The sequence below is a fragment of the Halyomorpha halys genome, unplaced genomic scaffold (assembly GCF_000696795.3).
Source record: "Halyomorpha halys isolate HHAL.00 unplaced genomic scaffold, Hhal_1.1 Scaffold898.1, whole genome shotgun sequence".
In the NCBI taxonomy this organism is placed as follows: Eukaryota; Metazoa; Arthropoda; class Insecta; order Hemiptera; family Pentatomidae; genus Halyomorpha; species Halyomorpha halys.
In genome coordinates, this window is record NW_027112804.1 from 832,572 (window position 1) to 847,006 (window position 14,435).

Genomic DNA, 14,435 nt, shown 5'->3' on the forward strand with positions numbered 1-14,435 from the left:
GATAAACAAACAATGAATTGTTATGAAATAAATGAACAAAGGAAAAAAAATTGACAGTCCACAGGTAGAGATTAAAAACTTTGTAAAAAAAAAATTTAATTTGTTTCCAAATTAGTTTGGAAAATGTAATATAAAAAATAAATTTTGCTCAAATTAGGAATAGAAAAACACATTAGTTTATATAGTTTATTAAAATAATGTGTGTTTCTTGCGTGTAATATATTGTAGATGAGAAAAAAAAAATCAAGAAAAAATGACAATACTTCCATGGATTATTTATGAAACCAAAGCATTGTAATAAGATGATTGGGGTGTAAAATTAGGAAAATATTATTTTAAAAAAGTTTGAAAAAGGCCAAAATCTTACTATCTCAAAAATATATAATATATATATGCATAAAATAATTTTTTTTACATATAAGATTAATAAAAAATGTTATAACCAAACACAAATAATAATATAATTTTCAACGTTTATTTGATTTATTGAGAATAAGAATGATGTATACAGTTTTAGATCAGCCATTAAGTCACAGATATCGAAAATACAGTGAATATTACCATACATAGTGATAAGGAAGGATTTTGTTTTCCAGTGCCTCCTATAATAGATGACAGTATCCCCACTCTGATTGAATACTAATCCCATTTATAAATTTAGCTAAATCACTTTTTTTCGGACATCTTTAGATCTTTGAAACAGAGGATTTCCTGGTTTATCTTGATGTCTGTACATACTTACTGTGTGCAGTCCACTCATTTGATCTTAAAGTATAGGGATAGACAGTTTCTGAAGTGTAGACATAGTTGGTTTAGCTTGAAGTATAGTTGCAGCTGATTGATCTTGAAGAGTTGGAATAGCAAAGATGTTGGTTTATGTATAGGTGAACTGTCTTTTCTTTCCTCCCCTCGTGAATAACTAAATGGTTGCTGCTTGAAAACCTGTCCTGTTGTAGAAGATTGCACTGACGGTAGAACTACTGTTAGCTGAGAGTTATTCTGTGCTGCTTATGCTCGTCATTGCAGCTGCAAGGCTTCCAAAATATGTTTACAATAAGTATGTATGCACTTAATTATTCACTTAAAAAAAAATAATAATAAAATAAAATAAACATAAAAGTTTGTCCTCATCGCCACTTTATTATAACCAAACACACAAATAATAATATAATAGTCGACATTTAATTGATTAATTAGAATCAGACTAATATATACAGTTTTAGGTCAGCCATTAATTCACAGAAATAAAAAAAAAAACTAATATTACCATACCTATATATAATGATTAGGGAGAATTTTGTTTTCCAGTGCCTCCTATAATACATAACATCTTGTATAGTTTTATTCTTTTCAATGTGGGTTTTATGACGTCCTAAGGAGATTTTTCCCCTCAAACATTCTGATTGGTAGTAAATAGTGAGAATTTTAGTTATGAGTTGACAAAATCTAAATTATGATTTAGCACTCCAAAAAATATAAAGGACTGTTTATAAAAAACATGATTTTTTTTTTTGCGAAATTGAAAAGTATATTAGCTGAAAAATTACATATGCATAAAAGTATAATATTTCTGAAATTAATTGGATATAAACTGAAAACAATAAAATTCCTTACAGAAAAGTATTTTCCAAACTTAAACTAAATTTAATATTTTGAAGCAGGTCTATGTATATCCATGATTGCCTGTAGATATTGCAACATAAAGTTGATATGATTTTTTTTCCTCTGAGGAAAGTCTTGCTTGGCTGATTTTCATTCTTGAAAATCTTTTCATATTTGGCTAAAAATTTTTAGAACAACTCATGATTGGTTTATAACAGATATCTTATAAAATACAAGATAAAATTAAATATTTCAGGACTAAAAATGGGTAAACAAAGATAGTTTTAATTATAATCTTGAAAATAAAGGATTCATAGGGAAAGTTTTGAGAGAATTATGCACAAATACATCCAGAGTAATGGACATAAATTTGAGGTTTGCCACCTTAATATTTTTCTGTAAATATAAAAAAAAATTTTCTTCTCTAACATAAAAACTGTTTTTTTTTTTTAATTGTTTACTCATTAGGCCTATTTATCGTAAGATCAAAAATATTGTCTAATTAGAATAAAATAAGTATGCTGTGTGACTAGCTAGCTACCCAATGAAGTTGGACAGCACAACTTTTTATTTTTTAATAAAGTTTTTCCCTTCCCAACCTATACTAATTTAAACCAGAGTAAAGTTCATAAATGTTATGTCCCAGGTATCGTTAAAGAGCAGCTGCTCGTTATCCTATGAGAACCAAAAAGAGGTCTTGGTGGAAAATATTTTAGAGAATCTAAATTTTTTTTTAATGTTTTTTTGAGGGTACTATTCATAAATTTCAACTTTGATACACTTATTTTTCTATGGAAGTATAAAACAATCTTTTTATAACCCCATAAATTGAAAACGATGTATTATTTGAATAGCTTCTAATATTTAAAATTAAATAAGAACAAGTTACCAAAAACTCTGATCCTAACGATTTTTTGTTTGAAATTATGCAAAGAATTGTTCAGCTGAAAGGAATGCAGAAATAAAGTCTCAGCAGAAAAATGTTATATCACAAAGCTTAATTTCGTCATCAGTGTTCAAAAATCGAATATTAAAATTAAGCAATTTTGAAAACAACTCTAAAATGAGATAACTTTCTGGTTCCCTTTTGACTGGACTAAGTTTTGAATTGAACACTTCAATACAGAACAGCCATGTTTGATGATTAGGATAAATTGTTAAAAGTTATATGAATTTATCTTATTTTATTTTAAATATCAGAAGCTATTCTAATAACGCATGGTTTTGAGTTATGAGTGAATGAAAAAGATGCTTCTGAATTGAATTTCAGAAAGGTAAGTTGAAATTCATTCATTAAGAATAACTTCGCAAATTTAAAAAAAATCTACTTAAACCTCTTTCTGGCTTCAGGGAGAGGCCTCCATTTGGTAAAGAGTGGTTGATCATAAACAATACCCTGGATAAAAAAAAAAATCATGGGGTATAGACATTGAGGATACTTAATCTTGTTCAATTTAGTGTAGGTTAATGTTTAAAAAAAAACTTATACAAAAACATAGTAATAATCAACAACATTGATTTAATCACTATACAGAAACATATTGAAGTATGTTCACTCGAATCAACTGGACAGAATACAAAGAGTTATGAGAGAAAAAATAACAATCTTTAACAGAAATAATCTTATAAACAACACCGACTTAATCATTACTCAGAAACATCTGGACAGAATACAAAAAAAGGGTTATGAAAGAAAAAAAAAGAAGCTTTTACACATATAATGTTATAAAAAACACTGATTTAATGGTTATGCAAAAATAGTGAGAAAAATATTGAGATAAGTTCACTTGAAATAACTGGGAAGAATTAAAAGAGAAAATATTCAAGACAAATAAAAGGGACAGAATCAACATATAAATTGTTCCAGCTATAAAATATTAGGATAAATTATAAATAATGTGTATTGTTTAATTTTTAGCCTGAAAAATAGATAATAATAGATTAATTTATGAATAAAGAAATAACTAAATTGAATATAAATCTTTAGGTTCAGTCATTAATTGTACTAATTGTGCCATGTAAACAGATGCTCAAAACATTTCGAGAGTATTTTCTTATAATAATTTGTTTTTTTTTTTATTTATTCATTGATATTTACAACTGTATAAAAAATACAGCAAGTAAATTTGATCATAATGACATAATGATATGATACAGGATGTAGAGAAACTATCCAGTAGTAGAACTCTAATAATAATTAAAAATTAAATTAGAATAATATCATATTATAAACATATAATTATAAGAACCTTTCAGTTCAAAAAATGACTAACTCCATAAAATTAGTGTTTGTATTTTCAAGATTGATCATATAAAAATTGAAGATTCAATAAACGGCTAAGAGCTGAATATGAATTATAGTTAACAGTTATATTTATACATTTATTTCGCAAAAGAAAAAATTATGAATTTTGCTACAAGAAATATTATATATTTTGTTTATATAAATATTTTATATTTATATTATATATAAAAGAAATAAAAAATTAACGTACTTTTCTGAATTGAAATTGGAATTAGTCACTCTGTCAACAAGATACACTATAACTATATAATCAATATAATGGCAATGAAGAAGTGAAGCAAGTTACTTAATATAATAATATGATATGAAATTAATGAATATTATGAAGTACATATATGATCCAATTTTATAATTCAGTAGTTTATATTTCCAAAAAATTGAACAATAACAACTATACATACCTGTATTTGTCCATCAATTGTTTATCTTTATATGTCAATATTTGTTGGTTAAAATAAAAAAATATATATTTATTTATGAGGCATGAATCTACTTAATTTTAAATTTAGAACATATTTTTATATAAAGACAATTTTAATTTAAATTTAACTGAAGATAGATTAAATATTTTTAGTTACACTATCTATATAGTTTATTGAAAATATAAATAAAAATTGTAACTTTTTTGTTTCTACTAAATTTTTTGTTTTAAAAGAAATGGGAAATTATTAAACTATGGAATGAATATTTAGGTTAAGCTAATACAGGGTGAATTAACTACAATGTATGAAGGTCTAAATAAATTTTAACTCAAAAATGTGTATATAATAAAACATTTCACCATATATTACATAATGAAAAAGGGAAATAAAAGATGTTTTATTCTAGTATAATTAGAATAAATTAATATAGTACTGTGTGACATCAATAAAGTTTTCCAAATCATACTAGACAATTACCTTAAGAATAACTGGTTTTATAAAAAATAATCTCTTTTAATACTAACAAACTATATTATGAAAACTAATATGTATATCAGAAGGGCTTCCCTGATAAATTGTTGTTATACTTTGGCATGATTAGTACTTGGTTAGAAATGATAATTGACAGATTTCATTTCTATATATTTCAAGGAATAAGTTAAGTAAAATACCAATCCAATATACACTATTTGTTTGTGATATATTTAATTTCTATGAACAATGTTTTAGTTAAATTGTTTAGTAGATTACTATTACTGATGTCAGTTAACACATATTATTGTTTTTTAGATATTTTAGATGAAGTATTTGACCAGAAGACTGAGAGAGAACCTCAAAATTTTGATTTAAAAAACATCACCTGCAGAAACAAAAGTGGGAGTTGTCCTTTTACACATAATAAAGTACTTTCAAAATATTATTTATGTAATTATTCCACTCATACAGGTGAATATATTAACTGTTCCAGTTTTCCAGAAGTAAAAGGCTTGATAAAAGGATATGTTTCACTTATAGAGGTAAGAATATTCAATTAAATGGTTTTTATAAATTGGAAATGGCAATTATACTTAAATATGTATTAATTATACTTCTTTACAGCTGTACCAACTTTGTGGTGTATTCTATTTAAAATGTTTTATAACTTTTATGAAGTTCATAACTCAATTCTCATTGTTGCTGACTTTTTTGCTATAATTTATTTTTTTCTCATGATTTGAATGAAAACCTTATCTGACAGGCTTAAAAATTCATGTAAGTAATGACTTTAAATTTTATTCTGCCAATTTTTAAGTGACAGAGTTATCAGATAAGATGTTTTTATTCAAATGGTAAAAAAAAAGAAAAAAAAATTATGGCCAAATAGTCTATTATAAGTTTGTTAATCAAGCAAGATCATCAATAAATATTTTTGTAAATGATATTTGAAGTAATACACAGTTCACATAATTTGAATTTGGCTTTTAATTATAAAAGTGATGGTAAATTACGGAAGTATAAATATTATGTAGAAATCTAGAACATTTAATTTTTTTAAAATTAATCTCAAAATAATCATATGGATGATGTATATGGTTCTATTATGGTTTGAATACAAATTATATGTATGTTCCGATGACCACTTTTGGCAGTCAGAGGTGGTCATTGTAGTATAAGAGCCCAAGAGGAGAAAAAAGGCAGTTATTTCACCCCAATTTTTAATTACTTTAATAAAAACTAGGTATTATTACTATTTAAAATTGATGAGTCTGCCTAGTATAGGTAGGGGGAACAAAAAATGGTGGCTGTTTCAAAACGTTAAAAAAAATTAATTTGTCATTCGGAGCTCTATATCTTTAAAACTACTAACAACACTAGAAAACCTAAGAGAACATCATTTAAAGTAGAACAAATTTGATAAAATATGATCTTTAATGTAGCTAATTACGTGCAATAGTTCCTGAGATATAGCTTTTTAAAAAGCAACATTTCATCAAAAAATGTACTGAAAGATCAGTAGTAAGTGAATTTTTTTTGAGGAATCTATATCTCAATAACCATTCGACGTACAAATGTCTATTAGCACTCAAGTTAAAGGTCAATAATTGCACTATAAAGTAGTTTACTTTTACTTTCATAGAAATAGTAGTTTTCATAATATTTGCTAAAATAAATTGATTTATAGTTGTTCGGACAATAAGTTTGATTTATGAAACTTTATTGATTGAATCAAACACCTCAATTTCAATTCTCATTACATAACAAAATGTTGTACATTAGCACTCAAATTAAAGCTAGTTTAATGGACTATAAAGTAGTTTATGACATTTATCTTTAGTAGTATTTTCATTATATTTTCTAAAACAAATTGATTTATAGTTGTTCGGACGAATTTTCAGTGTAAAGTTTATATTCATATGCGAACATCACAAAAACTACTACCCTTACAAAGATACGTGTCATAAACTAATTTATAATAAGTTAAATTCCTTTCATTTCGAGTGCTGGCAGATATATGTACGTCTTATGGTTCCAGAGATATATTTTTTCAAAAATCAAACATTTTATCCAAACAACTAGATATTCAGATGTTGTGAATCATTTTGTCAAATACCATAAAAACTACTTCTCCTACAAAGATAAATGTTATAAACTATTTTATAGTAAATTTAACTAGCTTTAATTTGAGTACTCACAGATATCTGTACATTGAATGGTTCCTGAGATATATTTTTTCATAAATCAAACTTATTGTCCAAACAACTGTAAATAAATTTATTTTAGCAAATATCATGAACACTACTACTCCTACAAAGACAAACGTAAGGAACCACTTAATAGTACATTAAACTAACTTTAATTTGAGTGTTGATAGACATTTGTATGTCAAATGGTTTTTGAGATATAAATATTTCAAAAAAAATTCACTAACAACTAATCCTTCAGTACATTTTTATAAAATGTTGCTTTTTGAAAAGATCTCGAGAACTATTGAACATAGATAGCTGTATTAGGTCTAACATTTTAGCAAATTTGTGCTACTTTAAATGATGTTCTCTTAGGTTTTCTAGTGTTGTTGGTAGTTTTAAATATAAAGAGCTCCACATGAAAAATTATTCCGCCGCAATTTTTTATTCCCCCTACCTATACTTGCCAGACTCAACAATTTTGACTAGTCATAATACCTAGTTTTTATTAAAGTAATAAAAAAATTAGGGTGAAACAACGCCTTTTTTTTCTTCCCAGCTTTTGTACATACTAATATATCTCAATTAATTTGTATTGGTAATTTTCTCAAAAAGAGTAAAAAATCATGTCCCTTGTACAATACATTCAAGCAATTGAATCAATTGAATGAAAAAACAATACAAATATGATATTTACACTTAAATACCAACTTTTTCATTGAATCAAAAACCTCAATTTCAATTCTCACTTTTTTTTTTTTTAAATTAGTTTAAAACATAATTTAACATAATTACTCCATTATCCAACATAACTCCCCATCTTCCGAGTTTTGTTTGGATTTTCTTGCCTCTATAATAATCTAAACTATATCACTGGTGTTTGTTATCATTACCACTGGACTGTTGGTTTTCTATCATACACGACAGTAGTATAATGTATAATCTATTTCATAATTTATACTAAAACTATTTTTTTTTTTTTTAAATTAAGTCAATTTTATTAACATTGTAAATTATTTTCATTTTTATCAAATGTTATATCTAATATACTGATATTATTGAATTTGTGTAGCAATCTTAACTTGACTGGCATTTGACTGTTGATTGTTAACAGAATTTGGTAAAAACTGAAAATATATTTCAAAATGATGAATTCAAAACATATTTTATACATAGAAATGATGATGTTTGAAAGAAATAAAAAAAAGAAAAAGAGATCAGCTTGTAAGTATATCATTCATTTTCCTTCCAGAGGAGAGCAGACATGAATAAAAGATGGAAGGAATTCTTAATTGAGTGGGTAGCTAGGGCTGCTGATCTGATTAGCAATACAAGGGGGATTAAATCTAAGTGACTTTTAGCGAGTTCCAATTCACTGGTGTCTGTCAGAGAGAAATATACCAATACTACCTTTGTTTCTCATCTATTGTTTACATATTTTTATTTTATTAGAAAAATTAAATCTTTAATTGTTATTTATTAGCCTACTAAATTTTGGAAAACAGCCTCATTCTACCTCATTAAAAAGCAAACAACAAAAACACATTAACACAGTTTAAAGAATGATCGAACATCTAAATGTGAATGATTATATTTTAGTTATTATCCTCCTTGAGGCCAACATTTCCTGCTACTTTGAGAATCATGATTGATTGAGTGATGATAAAAATCATTAATTATTGTCTAATTGTAAAATATATAATGCCCATTTTGTTATTTCATAGTAATGTCATAAAGCTGAGGCTGTGACTATACAAGTCAATAGTACCAGTTTCTTTTGTAGTAAACTTAAAAAGAATAGCTGTAATCTTTTCAGAATTATTTCAAATATTGGTATAAAATAGAATTAGAATTTTAGGTGGAACACAACAATCACTATAACACTTTTTACCACTGTTACTCCCTAGTTTGTTTATATAACGTCCACTAATATACCTCACAAAGAAACATTCCAAGCTGAAAGATGACCAGGAGACACTAGAAGGAAGCAGAAAACAAGTGATCTTTGTTTCCTTCTTTAACGTCTTCATTTGGTTCCAGAATGTGAAAGGAAATGAAATGTGTATGAGTGTTTTTATTAATGGCTGCACCTAAGTACTCAACTAAATCCATACCGATAAGTCTTAAATTTTTATTGTTATAAAAAACAGTGGATATGTCTTTCTCTTGGCTGTCATTTCTAACCCTCGAAGGAAAACTCTCAGAGGGTTAGAGATGGTCAATGGAGGGAGAAATATTTCTTTTTATATTGTCGATTAGGACCCTTTAGCTTTGACAGGTGGGGTTCTCAATTGGTCGTTCAAGACACTCATGTTTGTAAGACAACAAGGTATTATTAATCTTCTTACATGCCTTATTTTTTCATTTTTTTTTTCTTTTTTATAAGAAAAGGGAAGAATGGTATTTTCATCTCCCACTCAAAATGAAGTGAAATAGCAATTGATGTAAGGATTCTCTACTTACCAGTTTGGTATTTTTCCTTCTTTTGTTTTTTTCTTGGAATCATGGGAGTGTTTTTCTTATTTTTTTTCTTACCTCCTAAATCTTTATATACATATATATATACAATTTAACTAAGGGATCAGTTCTTATATATATATTACTAGATAGTCTCTTTCAGTGCTACCAATTCTACCGACCAAAAATTACTGCTAAGCGTTTCGAAAATACCCGTTTTACCCCATAAATACCGGCTACTTCACCCTCTTGGAGGAATCAGTGACATTATAACTGCAAATATATGATTGTACTGACGCACTAGCTCTGGCGTGATAGCTGGTAGTACAGATAATGTCAGTAAAGCAGCTGTTATGTTAACTATCACATATATACGGCTTGACAGTAACTATCGTACAATTTCAGTTATTACAGCTTAAGTTGTGTTTTTCTAAGTTATTTTTAATATATAATATCCTGCAAATTTTTAATAGTTAATGTAAGGCTGTGAAATAAAAATTAATTATAATTGATAATGGTTTTAAAATTGTTAATAATAAGTTTATAATAAAAGCTGTTGTTTAATACATTTTCCTTGATGTTCGCCAGGTTGCCGGAAACGTTAGATAATTCAAATTTTAATAAAGAATATTGAGATTATATGGATGTATTGGATGGAATTATTGGACGTATATATTTATAGAGTTGTAGAATCACATATTTCGATGAAATCTGATTTACAGATGGGCTTTAGCAAAGAAAATTCTCTGCTTGGTTTTACTTCTATAGCGGAAACTACGTTTGTTACAAGTCATGATACATTTTTGAATTGTAATGACATTTAGGCAAACTGTATATCCCAAAGGTGACGTCTCATTCACAAAAGCGACACTAATAAACCTACTAAAAACCAATTCAGGTAGAAGAAAGATCTAAAGTTTATTACCTTTGGGCTTTCATTATCCTTACTAAATCGCAATCATCATAAAACTGGTTTAGTGTTGGAATAATAGAAACAATTTTCTTTTAAAGTCGACGACAGTCTTTTAGTACCTCAGAGAAGTTTGATCTCTGTGTGATAAAAAGTTTGACATTGTTTTTAGATTAAATTTTTATGTTACGTAGTTGCTATCAATATTAGCGAATCTCTACACTTTTTATTTTAGATAAATAATTTTTAAAAAAATGCTATGGACAATATTGTAGGTATATATAATTTCCTCATTATTTCTGTCGTTTTTCTTATGTTTTATATAATCTTATTTCATGTATTTAAAAATTGCATTTTTATTGGATACTTAATTGACTATATTTCAAGGTTGGTGGTTTGTCTTATGATAATAAAAACTACAGAATGAAATAAAAGTGTATTCAGGGCATTTGTTTTTCGTATTGGATGCATTTGTGCAATTTGCTGTAGTTTAAATTAGATCATGTCTTCTGTAATTCCTATCTTTTTATCGAACTTTGAGCGGAATTGGACATGCTGTGTTCTAAATACGAGTATAAGTTATTTTTTAAAATCATATTCAGTAACAATAATACTCTCTCACCCCAACCCCCGATAATTATGTAGATCCTTGAAAAGGCAATTTAAATTTTATGAACGTCGATGACAGATTTATAACTCTATGAAAATTTATTCGTTTCCACCGAAAATATTTGAATGTAATTTAACTAAATCATCACTTTTGCTGAAAATATTATCGAAGGCTGTATCGTGTCTCGGATAAACTTTTATCTTTTCCTTTTGACCCCATTTCGTGATATGAAATACCAATCGGGGAATAAACAGAGGTATAGGGACTGTAAATACAATACCTTCTCAGTTATTAATATTAACCTTGGTCTTATCCATGTGCAAATAATGGATCGTGTTTGGGGCCAATGTATTTATAAAAAAAAAAAAAGTCTTATTTTTAATAAACAACAAAACTCAACGAGAAATTGATAAAGGAAATTTCAAAGTTTTATTTAGTTTTTATGGCTATTAAACTATAAATGATTTATCATATAGACTAAAGCAGAAACGAGACGTGTATGCATATAATAGTATTTTATCAGTACGCTGTAATGTTTATCATTTTAATTGTGTTGTTTTTGTATAATTTTTATTTTTACCTATAGATGCACTAAATAGTTTCATAATCTTATACAATCCAATACAAAATGAAAGAAAAGGAAAGTAAACTTAACAGAAACAAGAAATTTTATATTGAAACAGCCAACGGAGTGACACTATATTCTTCTATAAGAAAATTGAAGTCAGAAAGAAACAAGGCCTCTATGGTCCGGTTTACTTTGAGGTTAATTGAAATTTCCATTATTGTATCGCAAACTGAAACATAAGGCCACCGTTAATTGGTTTCTACTCTTCTACCATATCTCCGGGATTCATCATGAGGCTTTTCGGCTTCATTTTTCCCGGCAGCTCAACTTTTCCATCTTCTCTTTAGGGAAACAGCTGCTCAACAAAATAAAAAATACTTTTTTTTTTTTTCAACCGCTGTTCAAATATTTCTTAGTTTCTCTATGCTACCTATCTTTTTTCCATTATATTGGATTGGATTGAAACAATGCACTCTCCATTTTGAGTCTGTTAGTGGGAGATGTGCTGCATTTATACATTTTTCCTTTTTTTTTTCTGATTGATGTCTGAACGAAAAGCTGACTAGTTATTTATTTATGGGCATTCCACAGCCTTAAAATTTTGTTTCGGAATGTTGAAATAATGTGCTCTAAGATTTTTAAATATAATTTTTGTCTCATTTATCCCATATGGTTCCCAACTAGGGTTCCGGGAAATAATTTCGGGATAGGTCACTCCACGTCAACTCTACACAGTTTTGAACCTTAACATCTCAGATTTTCTTCAATTCTTTGTGTAGGTATACTAGCCTTTCTTAGCTTTTGCTTAAAAGGCGGCATTTGACACTCTATTTGTATCAAATGATAATGATACGGTTCCGACATTTGACGATTTCTATCCAAAGGTTTCCGCCATTTGTCTATTTCTATTCAAAGGGTTCCATTATTTGTCTATTTCTATCCAAAGGGTTCCGTAATTTGTCTATTTCTATCCAGAGGGTTCCACCATTTCCGTACTGGTACCAAAAGGTTGGGAATCACTGATCTAGAATTTTCTCTATTTAATGTAGCTGTATTATATAAAGATAAAAATTTATAAGCGTAAAATAAATTTTAAATTCAAATCATATATATTCTAAGAGACAGTATATTACATTATATTGCATTATTATTATACGTCAAATTTAAGTCTAAATTATATTTTTTTATCGAGCATAGTCTTTCAGAAAACGTTTTTCTACCACTCCAATCTATGCCGTCCTGTCGTCATTTCCATTAACAATTAAAATTTTCAAATTTTTTCTAGTCCTTAAGACCTTAATTGGCAACAGTTTTAACTATTCCTCGTAATAAATTCGCTAAATTTGGTACTGTTACATTGCGATGTGAAATCATTTCAAGAACACGAATATGAAAAAAAAAAAAAAAAACTTGAATACTTTTTCTGATACATTTAAAATTGTTTAATGTATAAGACTCGTAAATTTTTGTATGCCCTATATAAAAAGTTGCTTGGAACACCTGAGTAATTTTAGGCTCTTTGTTTTTTCCGGTGAAAGCTAATCCGACAAGCCGTTTTTACTTTAGGATTTCACGTCATTTTCCTTGAATATCTCCTCTTCTTTTGTGTTGTTATTCATATACTGTTTTTAGTTCTGGTTTAAAAAACTGGCTATATTTATTTATGTTATTTTAAATATTAAAAAAAATCGTTGAAGTATCACTTTGTTCATTGCAATTAAAAAAAAGGGAATTAATTTTTTTTAAACTAGTAGATGTTGATACAACTTTTAAAATTCTTGTGCAGATAAAGATGGAGCATATTTAATTTACAGTTCCACATCGTAATAGTATGCTTGGGTTCGTAAAGAAATTATGTGGTGCACGCATCATCACTCACCGCCGTATTTACCTCCCCAAGCTTAGAGTGAGAAGGTTGAAGGGCTGTCCGTAGCTCAGGTTGTTGAGACGTAGGTCTCTAGTAATCGAGTCTAACAACCTGATAACTGCGGGCGGTGCTGTTTTGAATTCAGTCTTGGGATGGACTTTTTTCACAAACTTGACCCCATACCATGGTTGGAATAGGTTGGTCACCTCTAGATAACCTCCTGTATGAAAACAAAAATATATTGGTGAACTCTTGTTCAACTTATCGCTATTTTTTGTGATTTTCGAAAAAAAAACTTAAGCTGACCTTGGGTCATTTTCTCAATGGGAGAAAATCTTGAACAAAGCATTTTTATTTTCTAGGATATTCTAAAAATACATGCTTAGGATTCTTGAGGTGGAAATAATGAATAATAACTTTTTTCCTGCCAGGAATAAAACTGTTTAATAAAATATAACGAAGTCGTAAACATACGCTGGCAATGGGGAGAGTTCCCCTCGGTTTTTTCCGTTTCTAACCTGTCTATTTTTCCTTATCTTTTTCTCCTTCATTTATTCATAAAATTCTTTAGTATTTTGAATTTACTTATTATTTATATTTTCAAACAAAAAAATTAAAGGTACTTTAGGGAAGATTTTCTATAAAATCGTCATTTAAGCCTTGTCAGACTGTTTCAATGAGGATAAAACCTAGCTTATATTAAAAACCATTTAATTTTACATTGGTATGGTGAGTTAAATCTAATTCGTTTGAGTTGTATTATATTCCAAGGTAAGTGAAAGTAAAAATGACTCAAAATAAAAAAATTAACTTCTGTTATAATTTAGTCTTTGCAGACGATTAATACAATGCCACTTTCACAGTGTTTCGATAAACTAAATACTACAAGAAATTATCAATGGATTAAATATGACCTTTAATCTGGTTTATATTTCAAACGGTTTCGGAGTGCATAATACAAAAACTCTGAGCGGTATATGGAGTAAAATAAATTTTTTGTCATAAAAGTATTCAAAATATATATATATATA